This window comes from Ochotona curzoniae, unplaced genomic scaffold (genome assembly GCF_017591425.1).
Source record: "Ochotona curzoniae isolate NIBS_2020 unplaced genomic scaffold, NIBS_Ocur_1.0 patch368, whole genome shotgun sequence".
Lineage (NCBI taxonomy): Eukaryota > Metazoa > Chordata > Mammalia > Lagomorpha > Ochotonidae > Ochotona > Ochotona curzoniae.
Window position 1 is genome coordinate 163,582 of NW_024466937.1, and position 20,196 is coordinate 183,777.

The following is a 20,196-nucleotide window of genomic DNA, read 5'->3' on the forward strand; positions in this document are numbered from 1 at the left end:
GGTTTCTCCAGTTTACAAATGAGGAAACTGATGCGTGCAATGTTTACTTGCCAGCATTTAGAAAGTGGGTAAGTGGGGCTCATAGCTTGGCATCTGTTTCCACAATCCATGAGGTTAGCCATGCTCTGTCCTTCAGGTCCCAGCAGTGCTGGGTGTGAGGTGTCTGAATCTATTTCTTTGATTGCTTAAAATGACTACAAAGATTTTTGCCTCATTGGCTGTATTGTGAGTTGCACAATTTTGATTGCTTTTTATTTTAAAAAGAGGTAAAATGAAAGAAAATTACAGATGTGTCTGAGAAGCGGTGGGTCTGTGACTCCATATAGATGTTATGGCGTCCCTTAGCATTGCTGGGTTCTGTACTGTGTCTGAACTGAACATGTGCATTTTTGTCATTATTCACTAAGCAATAAAGCATAATCACTATTTACATAGCATTTACATTATGTTTAATACTCTAAACAGACAATATTTCAATATGGGGAGGGAAGAATATGCATAGGTTATATGTAAATGCTATGCCATGTTGTGCAATGCACTTGAGCATCTATGGATTTCTGTATCCATGAGGGGGGAGTTGAACCAACCTGTGGATGCCAAAGATGATTATAAAGCTGCATTTTCTGCCTGTATCATTTGAGCAGAGGGCACCATCTTAGCTTATTGATAACTTCCCTCACACATCTGTGACCAGCTTGCCCTAAGAATAACAAAAAGGAGAGACAGAGCTTATTGGGTTGCTTTGATGATTGGTCTCTGATTTGTGCTAGGTTCTTGAAAGCTTGGCAGTCTCTTAAAAGCTGGAAGACCCTCAACCTAATTTGGATTTTTTTCCCCAAGGAGTTAGAATTGTGAAGCCCGTCAGCAAGATGTTAGCCTAAGTGGCATTTCCCCTTCACATGTTGTCCCTTTGCTTTGAATGGAAATGATTACCTAAGCTTAAAAACATAAAGGAGGAAAGTGCTCAGACCTAATTAAGAGCCGAATGAAAGGAATATGTGCATCACACAGCCCTTCATCGGGACCTAGAGCATGATGGATTGTTCTGCAGGACTGTCTAAATCAGTAGCATGTTTTTGGACAGCTTACAGGAGACCAGCCTATTTAGCATTTTGGCCAGTGTTGCCGAAGGGCTGCTGTGCAGGTCTGTGAAGTTCCCTGTGTATGATAAATAATTGTATGTGGATCTGTCGACTTGAGCATCTGGCTGATGGAAAGACCGACTGGAAAGAATGCTGAACTTTGAGTGTGTGTTGCTCCAGCATCTGGTGTGGGGACTTGATGGATTTGGGAAAGGGTGGTGTGTTTGGCATCTGTGCATTAGGTCCTAGAATGTCCTTTTCAAGTTGTGCTGGTCTCAGTTGACTTGTATCCTTCAGAAATAAAAAGGCAACTGCAACAGGGATCCATTAGATTCCATTCTTCTGGAAAAGAATCTTTGTAGGTAACTTACAGTTGAGAGTTTCCCTTGCTAATGCGATTTCTTGTAAGTTTGACTTACTCCTTCAGTAGATGATAATCCAGGAGACATCTCAAGAAGAGGGGGAAAAAAAAGAAAAAGAAAAGAAAAGAATCCTAACATCACGTAGGACAAAAATTGGAAGAAAAAGAATCCCACAGGAACCATGAGTGCATTTGGCATTGAAAAGCAGAAGTAAAACATAAACTAAAAAAATGCTTTGAATCACATAGAAAAGCATACGTAAGTCATCAGTTGGTGCTGGATGCATCTTAAAATTTTGAACTTTTGTACATAACATAAACTAAAAGGAGCACAAGTTTTATAACAATGACCCAAAAACCACAAAGTAATTTACTTTTATTAGCATTGGAGTAAATACCAGTGTTTGTTGGCTCTTGGCTTGGATATGAAACATAAAAGAGGAAAAGTCTGTTTGGCCTTTTTTTTTCTTCATGAAAAAAACTAATAGAGCCAGCAAAAGGCAGCATTTTTCTTTGCCTGTAATTGTCTGGAAATTTAATAGACCTTTTACTTTTTTAGAGTTTATATTGAAATTCCATCTTCACATGAAATCAGTGAACATAGGTTTAATAGCACTCATTGGTCTCCTAAGTGTAGTTTGTAGTATGGGAAAGGCCGAAGCTGTTTTGAGTGCCAGCATAGGCACAACTCCTAATTATCTTGGGATAAGACTGCTTGGGTAGGACTCAAGATTTTGAACCACCTCAATATTGAACCAATTATCTCCTGGGTGTCTACAACCACTTACTGTGAAACAACCCAAAGTGGATTATGCACACAGGAAATGAATTGGGCACACAGAGGAAATGTATACTTCCAAAAGGCTATGAAAACTTTGCCCATACTCCAGGGGCCTCCTGGAGAGGTTGGGCAGGGTGACCTAGGTGTCAGCTGTTTCACATCTAGAGACAATTGACTTCCTAGACATCACCTCTGTTTTCATGACACCTAACATATTATGTGCCCATCTCAGCCCTTAGCAGAAAGTGTCTTCATCTGTATTTAAGGACTAGCACAGGAGAAGATGAGAAAAATCCAATGATTTACCTTCTCTAGTAGATGTGTGATAAATAAACCTGGACACTTAAAAATTAAGTGGCTAGCAACAGGTGTTTAGTCTAATATTTAAGATACCTCTGTCCCCTACTGGCATGCCTGGAGTTGGTTCCTACCCCTGCTTCCTACCAATGCTGGTTCTGGAATACAGTGGTGATGGCTCAAGTATTTGAGTCACTGCCATTCACATGGGAAAGCTTGGTTGAGTTCCTGGTTCCTGGCTTCAGCTGCAACTCAATAGAAGAAGTCATTTGGGGAGTGAATCCACAGACAGTAACTCTCCGTCTCTGCCTGTCTTTCGAATACATAAATGATAATTAATTAGCTAATTAAAACTAGAAAAATAAGTTGGTAGGAATGTACAATTCATTGTGACATCATTTCCCATTAGGGCTTTGTAAAAAAGCATCCTCTCTGTGTTTTATATTCATGCCCTACCTCCTCCCTTCTCCCAATCCTTTCTTTTTACAATGGGATCTTCTTGAAATCCACATATGATTTTGTCACCCCCCCCCCAACTCTGCTTAAAACTGGTCCACAGATTTTTATTTTTCCTGGGTTTGAAGACACTTCTAAGTGCCCCATGTGCCACCTGCTGATCTTTGTCCAGCTTGCCCCACCCTTAACAGGTGTCGGCTTGGGTTTGCCCTTGCTCTCTGAGTTGTCATCTTCCTGTTGTCACCCAGGGTTCCTATGGGCCTTCCCTCAAGTGGGCTGCGCCCTACCATTCTCCTTCTTGGAAAGCTCCTTCTGTTTACTTCCACACCTACTACTCATGCTTCAGATCTCAATTCTGGGGCCTTTTATTCTTATTATTTTGAAATTTATCTTTTTATTGGAAAGGCAGATTTATAGACAGGAGGGACAGAGGGAAAGACCTGCTGGTTCATTCCCCAAGTGGCCACAGCGACCAGAGCTGAGCCGATCTGAAACCAGGAGCTAGAAGCGTCTTTTGGGTCTCTTGCTCATGGGTGTGGGGTCCCAAGGCTTTAGACCATTCTTGACTGCTTTCCTAGGGCACAAACAGGGAGCTGGCTGGAAAGTGGAGCAGCTGGGATCCTGGTGCATGTAAGGTGAAGACATTAGCTACTAGGCTACCATGTTGGGCCTGGCCATTTTCTATGGTAGGTCTAGACTCATTTTAGGCTTTCTTGTTCCTGCATGTTTTTCCATTTTGGGCATTTATAGCAGTTCTAGTTTTGTACTGTGCCTGATTATTTGACAACCATCTTTCCCCCTCCATTGCCTCCCTTTCACATTTTGTGGATCAAGCACAGTCTCAGGCTCATATACATATTTATGGAGTCAGTGAATGGTCTGAGACAGGAAATAAAAAAAGCTTGGAGCTGGGCACTCAGTTAAGGTCTCCCATGTGGTGACAGGAACCCAGCTGACATCCCCACTGCCTCTCGGGGTTTGCATAAGCAGACAGACTCAAGAGCTGGGACTAGGAATCAAACACAGGTATTCTGATGTGGGGTGTGGTTGATTATCCTATCTGCTGAATGCCTGCCCACATTGCTTCCTCTTTGGAATTTCAGCTATGAGCCAGTTTCATAGGGGTGAGTCCCTGCCCCCATGTTTCTTTCATCTTTGAAATCTGCTTGATGGATCCGTGATGGGATGACAAACAGAACAATGAAGTCTCTGATTGGGCCATAGTTTTAGGTAATGTAATGTGCAGTTGGATTGAAAAACCCAGTCAGTTCCTGTTTACTAAATGATAAAGTTTACTTCCTCGTCCATCCAGATTTATACAAATTACTAAGGCTTAGAAACATCCAATTCTGGGGCCTAATGCAATGGCTCAACTGCATGGTTGCCTGCCTGAAGTACCAGTGTCCCATCTAGGATCCAATTCACCTGTCCTGGATACCGTGCTTCCAATCCAGCTCTTTGCTTGCTGTCTGGGAAGATAGCAGAGGATGGCCTAAATCCTTGGGACCCAGCATCCCCATAGAAGACCTGGAATAAACTCCAGGCTCCTGGCTTCAGATTGGTTTAGCTCTGGTTATTGTGGCCATTTGGAGAGTGACCCAGCAGATAGAAGATCTTTCTGTCTCCTTCTCTCTGTAAATTTGCCTTTCCAATAAAATAGTAAATCTTTATGAAAAGGAGAGGAAAGGGGAGGAGAGGGGAGGAGTGATGAGATCCAATACCTTAGCCTCAGCTCAGAGAATGAGTAAGGCATCTTGAAAGTCACCAACCTGCCTATAAGCTCATTGAAAATTTTCAGTGAGATCATTTACTCAGAAGGAGAACGATTCATCTTCTTTTCCCTTCAGCCATCTACATAGCGTTCTGATTCATTCCTATATTCATTTCCTGGTCATTTTGAACTTTGGAGAGCTTCTATGTTATTTTTCAGGTTGTTTAGCATAGATTTTCAGGATATCATTTTTGTTGCTATTAACCTCCGTTAAAATCGTGACCTTTGTTAACTGTGGTAAAATACACATGTAAAACTGACCAGTTCAGTCTTCTATAAGCATACATGTCAGTCAGGCCAAGTGCTTTCACGTCACTGTGCCATCATTACTATCTATCACAGGATTCTTTTTATCATTTTCTACTGATGCTCTGTACTTACTGGCCTGTAACTCCTCATTCCTTCCCTCACCAGCTTGAGGAAATCACCATTCTGTGCTGTGTCCTTTTGAACTTGACTGTTGTTGGTACCTCTTACATATGGGATAACAATGCATTTGTCATTTAAAAAAAAGATTTATTTATTATTTATTTTTATTAGAAAGACAGAGAGAGAGGGAGAGAGAGGGGAAGATCTTCTATCCGCTGATTCACTCCCTAAGCAGCCACAACAGCCAGAGCTGAGTGGATTGGAAGCCAGGAGCCTGGAGCTTCCTCTGGGTCTCCCAAGTGGGTGTAGGGTTCCAAAGCCTTGGGCCATCCTCGACTGCCTTCTCAGACTACAAGCAGGGAGCTGGATGGGAAGTGGGGCCAGCGGGACACTAACCACTGCTCATATAGGATCCTGGCACATGCAAGCCTAGGACTTTAGCAACTAGGCTACCTTGCTGGGCCCAATATGTTTGTTGTTTTATAACTGGTTGCTTTCACTTAACATTATGTATACATTAATAATTTATTGATGTTGTAATTTATGTCAGAATTTCATTCCTTTTTAAGACTGAATGGTATCTCTTTATGTATATGCATTTTGTTGATGTTTTAGTCTGTTGAAACGCCTTGGAATGCTTTCCTGCTTTGGCTGTTATGAAAATACTGCTATATACATGGGTATACAAGTACATGTTTGAGCCAGTTTAGTGTCTTACAATTTGGTATATTAGTTTTGACTTTGGAAAATTCAGACCTGGCACACAGACTTTATGGCTCTCACACAAGGGATTATGTTCTATTATGTTCTTAGAAGGTCAGAAGGCATTGTATAGCTTGTAAGTCTACCAGAAAACAGAATATTCAATGGGCCTTTTAGGAGTTAGAAAATCATAAATGGATATCGACATTTTACTATTATTTTTAAAAATTTATTTATTTGAAAAGCAGATCTGAAGGAGAAACAGAGGGAAAGATCTTGCATCTGCTTATTCACTCCCCAAATGACTGCAATAAGCAGAGCTGAGCAGATCCCCCATATGGGTGCTGGGTTCCAGGGCTTTGGGCCATCCTCTGCTGCTTTTCCAGGCCAGAAAGAGGGAGCTGGATGGGAAGTGGAGCAGCTGGGACAGAAACCAATGCCCATATAGGATCCCCAGAGTTGCAAGGTGACGACTCAGCCACTGAGTCATCGTGTCAACCGCTGATACTGGTATTTTAAATCACCATCCCCTATAATAGAAACAAAGGTGACTGAATTTGAGTAACTGGTGCTTCTCTACCTCTGTGATTCTTTGTACTACTCAGGAAGTACGAGTATGGTCACAATTCAAAAGTCATCGTATAGTCATAAGCTAATCTATTTTCTGCCCTCTCTTTAAGTTGGTGATAAAATTCCAAACCTTTTAAAGTGTTGTTTCACTGAAACGTCTTGTCCGTCAATGACTCCCATGTAATTGTCAAAATGAGAGATGAAGGTGACGGTGGATATGGGCTGCTGGCCAGGCCTGCAGCCAAAGGCATGTTTTCTAGTGTCCAGGGCATGGTCTGCAGCACATCGCCCAGAGAAGCTTTTCTTTTAGTTTTAACAACCTTTCTGAGGATTACTTGTTGCTGGTTTTGAATCTTGTGGCTGCCAGGTTTTGAGCTTCTTGAAGCCATCATGCTCATCAGTAAGCAGTTTTACCATGTTCATGGATAACATCCACAGAGCTGTCAGTGGTCTTTGAAGAGAGCCTGGAGTGGGAGGATGAAGGGAACAGCCAGTGAGCAGCCGATGTTGATCCACTGCTGATGTCAGGTCCCTCTCCCCATTCCTATTCCTTTCCCTCCTCCAACCTTCAACTCAACCTTTCCTGTTCTCCCTCAATCTATGACTTTTCAAAGCAATCTAAAGGGACTTGCCCACTTCCCACCCAGACATGTACCATCTACCCTCTATCTGTGCTATGTCTTGTCTTTCTTGGTTCACAAGCATGCTCTTTCCTTGTTCATGTCTGGCTACACATTGCCCTTGTGTTCTGCATCCTTCCTTTTCATCAGGGTTTCACTCTTTACCCCTGTCATTGTCATCCTTCTATTTTCTTACCTCAGCATCTACATCAGCCTACTTTTCCTTCTCTCCTACATCATCCCTTTAGCATGTGTCTTTCTAAAGTATGCATCCATCTCTAACTGCTTCTCCTTATCTACTTGTTTGAAGGGTTGGCTCTGTTCTCTCAACTTGTCCATCCCAGTGTACATTTCTCCCCACCATTCTATAAAATTGCTTACCTATTGCCTGAATCCTAATTCTCATCTTACATATCCTTTCAATATCATTAGTCCATAAACTACTTTGCTCTTCCAACATTTATTTTCCCATGGCTTCTAGGACAGCCTCATCTCAAAGCTGACCTTCTACCACAGGAGGTTATCCTGTTACTCCTGTCTACCCTGACATTTTATCGTGGTTAGTTCCAAGGTTCAGTCTTATGTTGTACAGACTTCATATATGAGTTTATCTAATGGTCTCTGATCGTAAACACATATGTGAGGGTACTTTAAAAAATTAATGGAAAATGGAATTAAAAGGCAAGTTTATTTTGGTACAAATATGTCAAAATCCACTCACAGTTTTATATCATAATACACATCTTTATGACTTCATTGGAGAGCCCCATATGTCTTTAACTTTCCTTTCTTTTGAGCTGTATTATATCTGTTTCCTCAGTATCTTCACTTGGCTATCATGTGGCCATTTCAATCATAACAGAAAAACAGTAAATAGCTTTTGAATTTTCTTCCCAAACCTGTTCCTCTCCAACTCTTCCCCAGTTAGTAGTTTGCACCACTAAGCATCCTGTTCAAAGTAAGAATGTAGAGACTCTTCTGCTTTGCTAATATCTCACAATTGGTTAGTAAACCAGCAAACCTTTGGCCTCTAACTCTAAAAATAAGCCTTGCGTGTACCCACATGTATTACCCTCTCAGCTACCTCACTGGCCCAAGTTGCCGTCTGTTGCAACTAACCACACACATGGGTTCCGTGGATCTTCCTGTCTTCAGTCTTGGCCTCCTCTTCCCCGCGTGTCTTTCCCCTTCTCTGTATAATGGCCAGAGTAATTTTTAGGAATTTTAATCAAATCACATCAAAGCTTTCTATATGTGTAGTGGCTTTGAATATTACTGAAAATAAGTTCTGCAGGGCACACTAGTGCCATGAAAGCTTTCAGCTGCTCTCTGCCTTTGCCTTGCCATCTGTCACCCTCTTGAGCTACATTCCATCCATACCTGCCCTTTTCTCTCTCAGGAATGTCATGCTCATACCCACCTGTAGGTCTTGAACTTTTAGTTTTCTCGTCTGAGAATTCAGTTTCTATTGTTGCTTAGCAGTTTTATAGAGATTCACCTCATAAGCTTCACACTATAAATTTCAGTGTGGCATTGGAAAGAACATTCTATTCAAGTTTTATCAGCTGTTTAAACCTGTATATCTTCTGCAGGAAAGGTGACACTCCAGCTCCATGTTTCAGATGACCTTATGATGTTCCATCTCTGGCTCACTTACTGATCCTTGTACACCCTTCTTCATGGTCACAAGCAGCATTCTCTCCAGTTGGATTTTGGCTACCATACTAGCCCATTCAGCAAACATCTGGGCCACTGCAGTGGAGGCAACCTGCTGTTCCTCTCCATCAGAGCTGCCTGAATGGCTGAGTGTGGCAAGCCTTTGAGTCACTGAAATGAGGCAAAGAATCACATCTTATGGACACACTGCTCAGTCAAATGCAAGTGGACATCTATCCAGACAAAAGGATACAGTTTTATAGGCAATTCTGTGGATTCCTCCAGCTGGAAGTTCAGTTGAGAATTGCAAGCCCTAGCATAAAGTCCACGCACAATATGTTAAAAATAATGCAAGTTCAATTAAACATCTGGGTTGAGCTGCATTATAGTTTCCAGTATTTAGTGCATACTTGTTTTTGCAATTACTGATTGTGCTGCAATCATTGCCCAGGTCCTAGGAGTGGCTGGGTCATATCCTCCAGACTGAATAAAGGCTGTACCAATTTGCAGCTCCACCAGCAGCCCTGCAGCCAGCAAACCAATCTTGCTCCTCATCGATGGGATTGTGGAACATGTTTGTTTGCCATTTGGACTTAAATGTTTGCCCATAAAAATATCCTGGAAATTAGCCCCCTAATATCGTGTGCATAATCAAAGGCCCCATTTGTTTTTTTATCAACAGCCATAGTGTAAGATGGAAGAAGATTAGGATGTATGACTAACCAAAAGAGGAGAAAGAGGAAATTTTGGAATAACATCATAGGCAGGGCAATGGGAACTGGATACAATGATTCCATCTGGTAGCTAGGAAAAATCAGTCACAATGGACCTCTGGACATACTGAGCAGTGGTTATCTGGTACTTCAATGGGAATAGAAGCTAGACCCACATGATCCAATCTACATGCAAGAAAATGTAGGAAATACCCTGTAGGAGTAGGTTCCGAATTTGAGAACACACCTCGTCAAACTAAGAAGCTTCTGTACAGCATCAACAAAGTTCTTTGCAGAGAATTCAGTTTCTACAGCAGTGAGCATCACCCCTACTCTTCATTCCAGTCTGCTTGTGTGTTGCTTCCTTAGAGAAACCCTTTCAGTATAGAATAACGCAAGGAGTCATTCATTCCCTGCCACTTTCCATTTTGGCCTATTTTCTTCCATAGCTGTTAACCACTATCTGCTGCAATATTATATGTTATGGGGTTTATTATCTGTCTTGTCTGCCAGATGGTGCTTTGAAATCGGGGACCATATCCCCAGCGTTTAAAACAATGTCAGGCATAAAATTACATGTCCAGGAAATTGCTGAATGAATCAATCTACTCAGGCCCAGGGACAAAACATTCACATAATAATGATAGCTTGAAATGAATTGCATTTTATGGATTACAGGTGTTTGAGTATGAGGTAGTGTGTGATCATGTCATTTGCCCATATTTGACAGATAAAGAAGGAACTAATCTGCAGAGGTACCTGCCCCAGATCACAGTCAATGGTAGAAACATGGAGTTAAACTGAAATATTTTGGTTCTAAGCATTCAAGGGCAGGAAGAGTTTAAGGAATTTGAGAGAAATATGGTTTTCCAAAGAGGATAGAGGCTGATGAATGCGTTAGGAAAATTTCAGTATGTGTCTGGAGGTTTCTTCACAGGCATGGGATACAAAGGGTGAGGGTATCCAAAGGTGGGAAACAGCATGAACAAATGCAGAGTGCTGTGAGTATGTGTGGTGAATTCTCACAAGATACAGACTCAGAGAGCAGATCCTTGATTGGCAATCTAAGGAATTTGGACTAGAGCTCTGGATGGTGGGAGATCTTTTTTTAAAAATTTGAATCAAGACTGGGGCCTGATGCAATGAATGGCTCAATGGCTAAATTTTCATCTTGTATGTGCTTGGATCCAAAATGGGTGCTGGTTCATGTCCTGGCTGCTCCACTTACCATCTAGCTCCCTGCTTGTGGCCTGGGAAAGCAGTAGAGAATGGCCCAAAGCTTTGGGCCCCTTCAACCACATGGGAAACCCAGAAGAGGCTCTTGGCTTTGGAATAGCTAACTCCACCCGTTGCAGCCACTTGGGAAGTGAAGCAGTGGATGGAAGATCTTTCTGTCTCTCCTCTCTGCAGATCTGCCTTTCCAATAAAAATAAATAATTATAAAAACATTTTTTTGAATCAAGACTTCCATGTGGGATCTGGCATTGTGGCAAAGTGGATAAAACTACTGTGTGTGAGGCCAACATTCCTGATAGACACCAGTTCAAGTCCCAAGTATTCCACTTTGATCCAGCTTCCTGTTCTTGGGAAGGTGGCAGAGAATGGCTCAAGTACCTGAGCCCTGGTCATTGAGAATGGAGCTCCTGACTTTGGCAACACCTGTTCTGGCCATTGCAGCCGTGTGGGGAGTGAGTCCACTGGAGTGTATGTAGCTCTGCCTTTTAAATAAAGCTTTAATTTAAAAAATTTTAAAAAGAATGCCATGCAGAAAATAAAAAGCTTGTAAAAACCCCACCTTACAGCTTGGTGTGCAGTGTAAGGAGAGAGAGGGTGGAGATCAGAGGTAAAGGAAGCAAGAACAAGGGAAGGATTGGGAGATTTTGCTTGGGAAGAAGAAGCCAATTCTTGCTTTCTTGCTTACAGGTAGAAAGGAGGTACAAAGATTAGGGAGGTGCAGAGATCCCAGTGTATTTATAAGGTGATGGTGGCGGTGGTGGTGGTGGTGGTGTGTGTCAGAAAATACCAATCTTTCCAAAGCAAGGCATTCTTTTCAAAACATAGATAGAAAATTACTCAAGTTTTGGGATTGAGGTTTTGAGGTTAGGAATCTTGAGGCAGCCATTATGTGAAAAATAGCAGCATCTATAGGACAGTTACATTTAGAGTTTAATATAAGTTAACAAATACATTTGCCCCATAGGGTGTTAGCTCTAACTTCTCATTAGGAAAATACTGTAATGTTTTTCTAAGTGATTTTTCTATTATGTTATGATTAAACCTCTGTGCATCATGACTTGGGGCCTGGGGGAGCTTTGTTTTAGAAGCTGACTCACCTTGATCTGGCTGATAATAATTGTTCTAGGATGGTGGAAAGAGTTGGGTGGAACAATGCTTAATATTTAATATTGAATATCTATTTCTGCTCCTTGGTAATAGGATCTCTGAAGCTCCAGAATTATTTTTGAACTGGCTGGCTGGCTCATGGAAGCCCTGCCACCCCAAGGCCTTGGAGCTGGCAAGGATTTTGCTACAATGACTTTTGCACCTGGCGTTTGGTGGAAATTGTCTTGGGAATGACTTGGTTGGAGATCTAAGAAATATCTAATGTTTGTCCCCCAAGAGATTGGACTTGTGTCCAAGTAGCTTAATTAGATACTGTTGCTACCTCAAAGCTGCATCATTGTTAAAATCCCTGACCACTGCTTTCCTCAACCAAATTTCCAATGAAAACTCAGACTTGTGTGTTTCTTGTCTATATTGCCATACAGACTCTGATTTCTTTTGACTTCAATTTCACCCATGTGCTTTCATTTCTGGACCATCCCTTGTGTCACACACATTCCACTTTTCACTGCAGTCTTCTGAGCTCATCCCCACCCACTGGGAGACATGGTCTTTGCTGTCACGCTACTGCTTGCCTGTTTCATCTTCCTGAGCATCAGTGCACAAATGCTCTTGTCGTTGTGTTAAGTCACTTGGGCCATTGTCATACAGGGGATATTTTTGTGCCCCTGTGATCTGGAGCATTCTGCAGAGGGTGGACATGATTGTGGCCACAATGTGGTCATTAGTCCATTGACCTTTCTCAAAGAAGCAGTCCCAGACCTTGACGGATGTTTCAGTAGTGACTTCTGATTTTTAGTTGTTGGCAGTTTATTCACATTTTTAAAAAATATCATATATGTACCAACAGCAAAGGCCAAATCACGTGTGTGTGTGTTTACACATGCATCTGTTTGGATGAGAGTGGCATGTATCCTTATCAGGCCAGAGCTAGAGATCTTCATGGATAGCCAGACTTTCTAATGCAAGTTCCATAGGGCACAAGACTCACACTAGAGCCTTTTATCCCTGATTATGGATGGCTGGCTGTATTGATAGGTGGATGAATAGCTAGCTAGCCAACTAGATATGAAAGGCAAAGTGAAAGAAGAATTATTTTCCACCCTTTGGTTCCCTTCCTAGGCAGCTGCAATGGTTGGGACTGGGGCTGTCCCCACAGACTTTTGCTGAAAACAGTCTTGGTCAAAAGGACTGGGAACTACAGAATTTCAGTCCTAACTGGAGAATTATTCACATATTGTCAGTTATGTTAAAATCGAGAAGCTCAAAGTTAAAAATTTACACACTTACTTTACCGTGGACCCTTTACATCCTTATTACATCTCTTCCCATCCTGTTGAGCTACTGTCCACAGGGGCTCACTTTGGGAAATGCTGCTGTAAGCATTTTTTCTCCTGTATAAACCAGAGAATACATGCGAAGACCAGCAGCGCAATCGTGTTCTTCTCCTTGTGCTCTAATATATACTACAGCCTAGTTAACTGCCTGCACACTTATTTAAAGATTCTGTCACTTTGGAATAACTTGAGAAGAATTAGTTTCTATTCTAATTCTTGGCTCTGCTACAGTGGAGGAAGAAATAATGTGTTTTGAGTGTATTTGGACTTTGGGGAAACAGGTATTACTGGAGGACCAAAGTACACTTATTTCCACACTTGATTTTAAAATCTCAGGAGAGGTTTATCTTTGAATTAGTGTGACTTCTTCCAGTTTTAATGAATTAAGTGTTGCTTGGTTTTGCTTTTTGCTGTCCACCTGTAGTTAGGACATTAGAAACCATTGTCTGAAAGAGTGATCGGTATTCAGTATTTTGGCAGTTGTGTCTTTTTTTTTAAGGTATTGGCTATTCATGAATAAGATATGTAAGTTTAGAACTATCTAAATGTTTATATAATTTTGTGCTGTTTCTGATCATTATGTAAACATTTTTTTTTTTTTACTTGTATGAATGTGGATGAAGAGAGATCATCTATCCACAGGTTCATTCCCCAAATATTCTCAGAGTTGGGCCAGGCCAAAGCTGGGATTGCAGAGTTTAGTTAGTTCTTCCTCTGTGTGGTGGGTACCTAAGGAGGCAGACCTGCTGCCTCCTAGTGTGCATAGATTGAATGCAGAACAGAACCCAGCTTTTGGAGTGTAGGATTTGGGTGTCCCAAACAGTGACTTCATTGCTGTATCAAAACGTTACACTGCTTTCAGTTATCTGTTAATAAAATTCCCTAATGTCATAGATATTCAGAAATGATAACTAGAGTTGAAATGCTGCATTTAAGTTAACTGTTTATATTCTAAGATGAGTAATAAAGAGTATGAGTATGCAAATGGGTTTAGTAGGAGCTGGCTAGTATGACTAGGGACACCCACTCTGCGTTTAGTGGCAACAAACTGAACTTGATTTCAACCACTTTGGGGAAATTTTCCCTGGGGAAATTAGCCACTGCATACCTTAGAGTCCCGACCCAACTCCCTGGGAGAACTCACTGTTAACATGTAGCAGAACTGTGTTGGTTCTGGGCTGTCTCCTGGGGATGACTTTGCCCATTTAGTATTCCTGCTCAGAAGCACTTGAGACCAGAAGTGTTTTGAGTTTCATTTTTTGAAAGGATTTTGGACTATTTGCATAGACATAAGGAGGTATGCTGAGAGTGGGACCCAAGTCTAAACAGGAAATTCATGTCGCCTGGTGGTAATTTTATATACTATTTGGAGTGTGCCTGTGTTTTGTCTGTGACTCATCAGATGACATCAGGTGTGGAATTTTCCACTTGTGGTGTCAAGTCAATACTGAAAAAGGCTCAGAATTTCGAGCACTTTGGATGTTAGATTGTTGGGTTAAGATACTCAATTTGTGTAGATAAGTTCTAAAACAAAATCAAGAACTTCATCAAAGAGTGAGTCTTATGAAAGTAATAGTTAGCTAATTTTTATTTTTAAATTTTTATTTGTAGGATAGAAAGACACACACACACACACACACACACACACACACACACACAGCTTCTATCTACTGATTGACTCCCCCAAACACCTACAAACAGCTGGATCTGGGTGAGACTGAACTATGGAGCTGGGAGCTACTTGGACTCACTGCTGCCTTGCAGAAGTACATTAGAAGGAAGCTGGGATCAGGAGCAGAGCTGGGAATTGAATTCAGGTATTCTGATATGGTATTCAGATGTCTTAACCTCTATGCTAATCACCTATCTCACAATTGTCTTTTGGATCCTTTTTCTCCCCAGTATTTTGGTGAATGAAGTTTAGGATGTTACATGGGCACATGGCTCCATTGTGTTTGTGAGTTAAACATGATTTTCACTCACTAGGTTTACAGAGAAGAACCCTCTTATTATTCTTTTTTGGTGTGTGTGATTCTTCTGGGGTAGGCCTGACTCATTGTTTTCTTACAGTTTTTCGTGACCTCCTGGATACAGGGGGTGCTGTTTGTGGAAGTGGAGGTCAGGAACAATGTAAGTCAGGGCAGATCCACCAGCACTGTCCGTGAGGCTGATGATGATTGGCATCTTAGTGGGACAGGATCAACACCTGTTGTCCTCATCATAATCTGGCAAAAGGATTTCCTGGGCCCGGCGCGGTGGCGCAAGTGGTTAAAGGTCCTCACCTTGCACGCCCGGGATGCCATATGGGCGCCGGTTCTAATCCCGGCAGCCCCGCTTCCCTTCCAGCTCCCTGCCTGTGGCCTGGGAAAGCAGTCGAGGACGGCCCAAAGCTTTGGGAACCTGCACCCGCGTGGGAGACCCGGAAGAGTCTCCTGGCTTCGGAACAGCATAGTATCGGCCCGTTACGCTCACTTGGGGAGTGAATCATCAGACGGAAGATCTTCCTCTCTGTCTCTCCTCTCTGTATATCCGCCTTTCCAATACAAAAATAATAAAAAATAAATCTTTATAAAAAAAAAAGGATTTCCTGCCATAATACCTTACTTGTAGTTTTAAGGAACCAGGGTAAGGTAAGTAGGGCAATATTTTCTATGGAAATGCCTAATGGTTCAAAATAAAGCATCTTGTCTGCCTTTCTTCTCTTCCCCTTCACCTACCTTCAAAGGATATTTATTCTACATTCCATAGAGGATCAAGTTGTATTTAGGATTACCTCAAATTGGATTCTTTGGATGTTTCTGATGATTTTTTTAAAAACAGATAAAAACCCAGTGACATCACAAAGATTGCTATTGTTTCCTTCCTTTGGTGTTGAGTGAATTGATAATGAGTGGATTTGGACTTTATTTTCTTATTCCACATTTTGAGGAGAAAGCAAATTAAAGAGACAAGGTGAGATGGCAGTGGGAAGCCAAATTGTCATTCACAACTTAGTAGAAGACAGGGAAAATATCAAGGATGCAACAAAGGCTGTGGGGTAGGAACCTGTTTCAGGAGCTGGCAGTCCAGCCTAGAGTTTTGGTACTGCCACCTGCTAGCTACAGAGACTTGGAGCTGCACCCAGGGTTCTTCATCTGGAAGGCAAGGGTAATAAGAATACTGACCTCAGGTCTCTTGAGAGCCAATGGGCACCTGCTTGCCAGTTCCAACAGCTTATCTCTTGAGGGTAGACTTCAGTGGCTTGGGTGCAGAAGGTGGCTTTATTTGTGTTAAAACAAACAAAAACAGGGTTCTTCCTTTGAAGTTCAGCTGGCTTGCTAAAAGGAACTCAGGCTGAGTCTGAGCCCCAGTTTGTCTCCTCTGCAGACTGCCCTTTTCCAGGGCACAACCCACAGAGGGTCAAGAGGTGGCTTGGAGTTCATTAGAAGCTGTAGTTGTCACCGTTATCATCTTCATCTGGAATGGAAAATGATTCAGAAGCCTTTGCTTTATGCAGTGGGGTCCTCGAGACCTGCAACAATTTGCTGGAAGCTCTTGAGTGTTAGCAGAGCTGTGGCTAGAAGCTAGTTGTCTTCACTTTGGTGTTCCCACTAGTCCTGCCCAGGAGTCACATACATTGTGAGCTTCAACCAAAAAGCTGTTTTTAGAAGACTGGAGTGAAGACACAAGTCATGCCTGCTCTGATGAGGGGTGTCCACCTAGAGCCATCCACATGACAGCTGTTAGAGGACAATGCATTCTTTAGTTTCAAAACCAAATGGTACTGTGGCTCCTTTGGTATTAAAATATACATTTGAAAATATAGCCTTGCAGTAGGGGCATATGGATCACAATCATTATTTTAATCATCGATTTATGGAATTATTATATGGAGGCATGCTTCTGTTATATTTAAACTAAAAGTCCCTTAAAAAGTAGTGTTTCTTTCATTGGGATGATACTCTGCTGGCTCTACCTTCAGACCAGAGAAGGTCTCCCCAACAAGCTGTTGAACTTATCTGGACAATAAGAGGCTGGACTCTATGCTTGGTATATGCTTGCAATGAAAGAATCTCAACTGAACTTGAACTGTGGTTATGCAACAAGGTGGAGAAATCCACCATGGGAGGAGGGTCAGGAGTGGGGGGGAATCCCAGTACCTATAAAACTGTGTCACATAATACAATGTAATTAATTTAAAAAAAAGTAGTATTTCTTCTCACTGTGAAGTCTTTGAGTAAAATCAACTGCAGAATATACTCACTAATGAAAAGGGCTAGACATAAAGGCAAGTCCATTTGGAAGTTAGACTGTGTGTTCCAGCCTCCTCTTTGAAGCTTTTGAAAATGTAAAATACAACACAAGTTAGGGAAAAATCACATAAAACAAATACAAGGCTTAGGACTGATTTTGGTGAGTAGTTGTGTAACTGTCGCCGACTTGAAAACCCTAACTTCCCATCACCCATGTCCTTGCCTGTTACTGTCCTTCTCCCTTGTGGAGGCCCTGTCCTCATCCTTGGGTGATCACTACTTTGCTTTTCTTTCTACCTTGGAGCCCAAGTCAATCTTCTTCCCTTTTAAGGATAGGTTGTTCAAAATGCCCAAGTGCCAGTAGCTCTCTATGTTTTATTTTCATTTAGTAACCTAATAACTTGTTTGGGTAAATTCTAGTAGTTTCCTAACTTGACTTTGAGGCTTTGTAAAAATGCCAAGGACTGGCGATGGACAGCAGTATTGTGGTTATTTTGGATTCCTAGGTAAAAGTTATTCAGTTATTAGAATATCAAATAGTGAAATGGATCACTTCATCAGACAGCTCCACAATGGCTATAGGACTGTGTGTACTTGGCAGAGCCTCTAGCCCTAGTTCTTTGCTCAAAATCAGGAAGTCAAGGGTCGACCCCTTTTCCCTTCCCATCCTCAGTGCTCACGTCATGTCTTTTTGAGGCTGTCCAGGGCCATGTCTGTGTAGTGAGCAGGTGAGATAGTGGGTTGAACGTAGATGAAGTGTCCAGTTAGCGAACTGACAAATGACTAATATCAGTGAAAACATATGAATAAATCCTCATAGAAATGAATGAGTAGACAGTGGATGGGCAGTTGACCCGAGTTCTTTCCCTGGCCATTGACATGTTCTCAGCCCCAACTCCCAAGCAACACTTGACTATGCATGTTTCTGAATACTCACAAGGGGAAAAAAGAATGAAGGAAATATTGGGTCAAAGAAAGTCAGATACTTACTTCTGGTCTTAATAATGTTTATCTATTTTTCTGCTTCTATACACATGCATGCATGGTGCACACAGACAAGTGCTTCTAGTAATTTTTCAGCCATTTCAAAATCACTGACAGATGTCACATACTTTTCCCTCAAAATGTTTAGAACGCACCTGCCAAGTGTAAGAACATTTACTTACATACCTACCATGCCATTATCATACTTTTTAAAAAAGCTTATTTTTATTTGGAAAGAAGATCTACAGTGAGAAAAGAGACAGAAAGATCTTCCATCCACTGTTTCACTTCACAGGTGGCTGCAATGGCTGGAGCTGAGCTGATCTGAAGCCATGAGCTAGGAGCTTCTTCTGGGTCTCCTATGCAGGTGTAGGGTTCCATGGTTTTGGGCCATCATCCTTTGCTGTTTCCCAGGCCACAAGTAGGGAGCTAGATGGGAAGTAGAGTAGCCAGGACATGAACCAGTGCCCATATGGGATACTGACACTCAGATGCAGAGGATACGCCAATTGACCACCACAGCATACCACATTATCACTCTTAATAAAATGAGCAGTGATGCTTAAGTGACTAGCATGTATTTGCATTTTCCCATCTGAGCTCAAATAGTCATTTAATAAAGATTCTTTAAAAGCAGGGGTTAAGGAATGAATATACAAAGATACTTCAAAAGCCTTGTGGAAAATGCGTGTTGTGAAGAAACCATGCATACATTTCAAATATTTTTAAGCCAAAATATATTTATCTTTTAATTTCCTCTTTTCACAAAGCTTTGAAGTATCCATGTATATTGCCATTGGTCCTTATGTCTTTTAAGGGTTTTATGTAGAGTGGCAGCCCCTCCTCTTTTTTTCATGATGTTGGTTTTTGAAATCTTGTTCATGTATCATTTTCTGCATTTATATAGTTATTTCTCCCTGGACTCATTTAGCCCTGAGAGTGCGTGTAGAAGACTATCACATGGGTTCCTTTGTCTGATTTTGTACCCAGAATTCACAAATTTAGACCTATCTGTGAAGTGGGCAAAATGTACCTCAACTGGACTTTCTCTCCCTTCTCCCTACCTTATCCTCCACCTCACCTCCCTCCCTGACAAGTATTTCTTGATAACAATTGCAACCACCTGATATAGACACTCAAATTATAGATTCTCTTTTCCTTACATATGAAACTGGGGTGAGGGAAAACACAATAGAACTATTGGGTTTTTTTATATACCCAATTAGTCCTGTGTCTCCTAAGAGCTGATTTTGACTCTGATTTCTACTAACTTCTAGGAACTTTGTAAAACAGGCTCTTAGAAATTGTCTTTTAACAACCAGGAAGCTCCGATGAGTGAAGCTGTTTGGTATCATTTAGCTCCTAAATACCAGACCTGGATTTTGAACCTAGATCTCAAATGAAAAGGTTTCACTTCACTGTGACAGTGACACAGAACGGATTTGCCAGAATTAGCCCAGAACTCAAATATTTATTTAAAGAGCAATATGATCTCCAGGTGAAAATAATACTGTGGCTGAGGCATGTCTCTGCTTGTTGAAATGGTGACAGCACACGTAGCCCAGAGGCACTTCATTAGCCTGCCTTCTTTTTTGGAATCTTCTTTCTCTTTGTTTTCAAAGCGGTTGTTAAGGCTTTGGTTGTGGTTGAGCACGTTTTGCGTGTTGTCTTTCTTGCAGCTTTTGCCTCCTTGTAAGTTTATAATGGCTTGAGAATATGCAGACATAATTATGCTAATCTGATGTTTGTAGACTGGTCAGTTTTCTGTGTCTCGGTCATCCAACAGTTAGAGCAGAAGATTTAATGCTCCCAGCATACTTTGGAGCTTCGGCTATATTCTTAATTAGATTTTTTGTAGAGTCTGTCAGTTTATGGTTATAAACAGCGCCTTCTGGTTTTCTGATGACATGATGAAAATATAA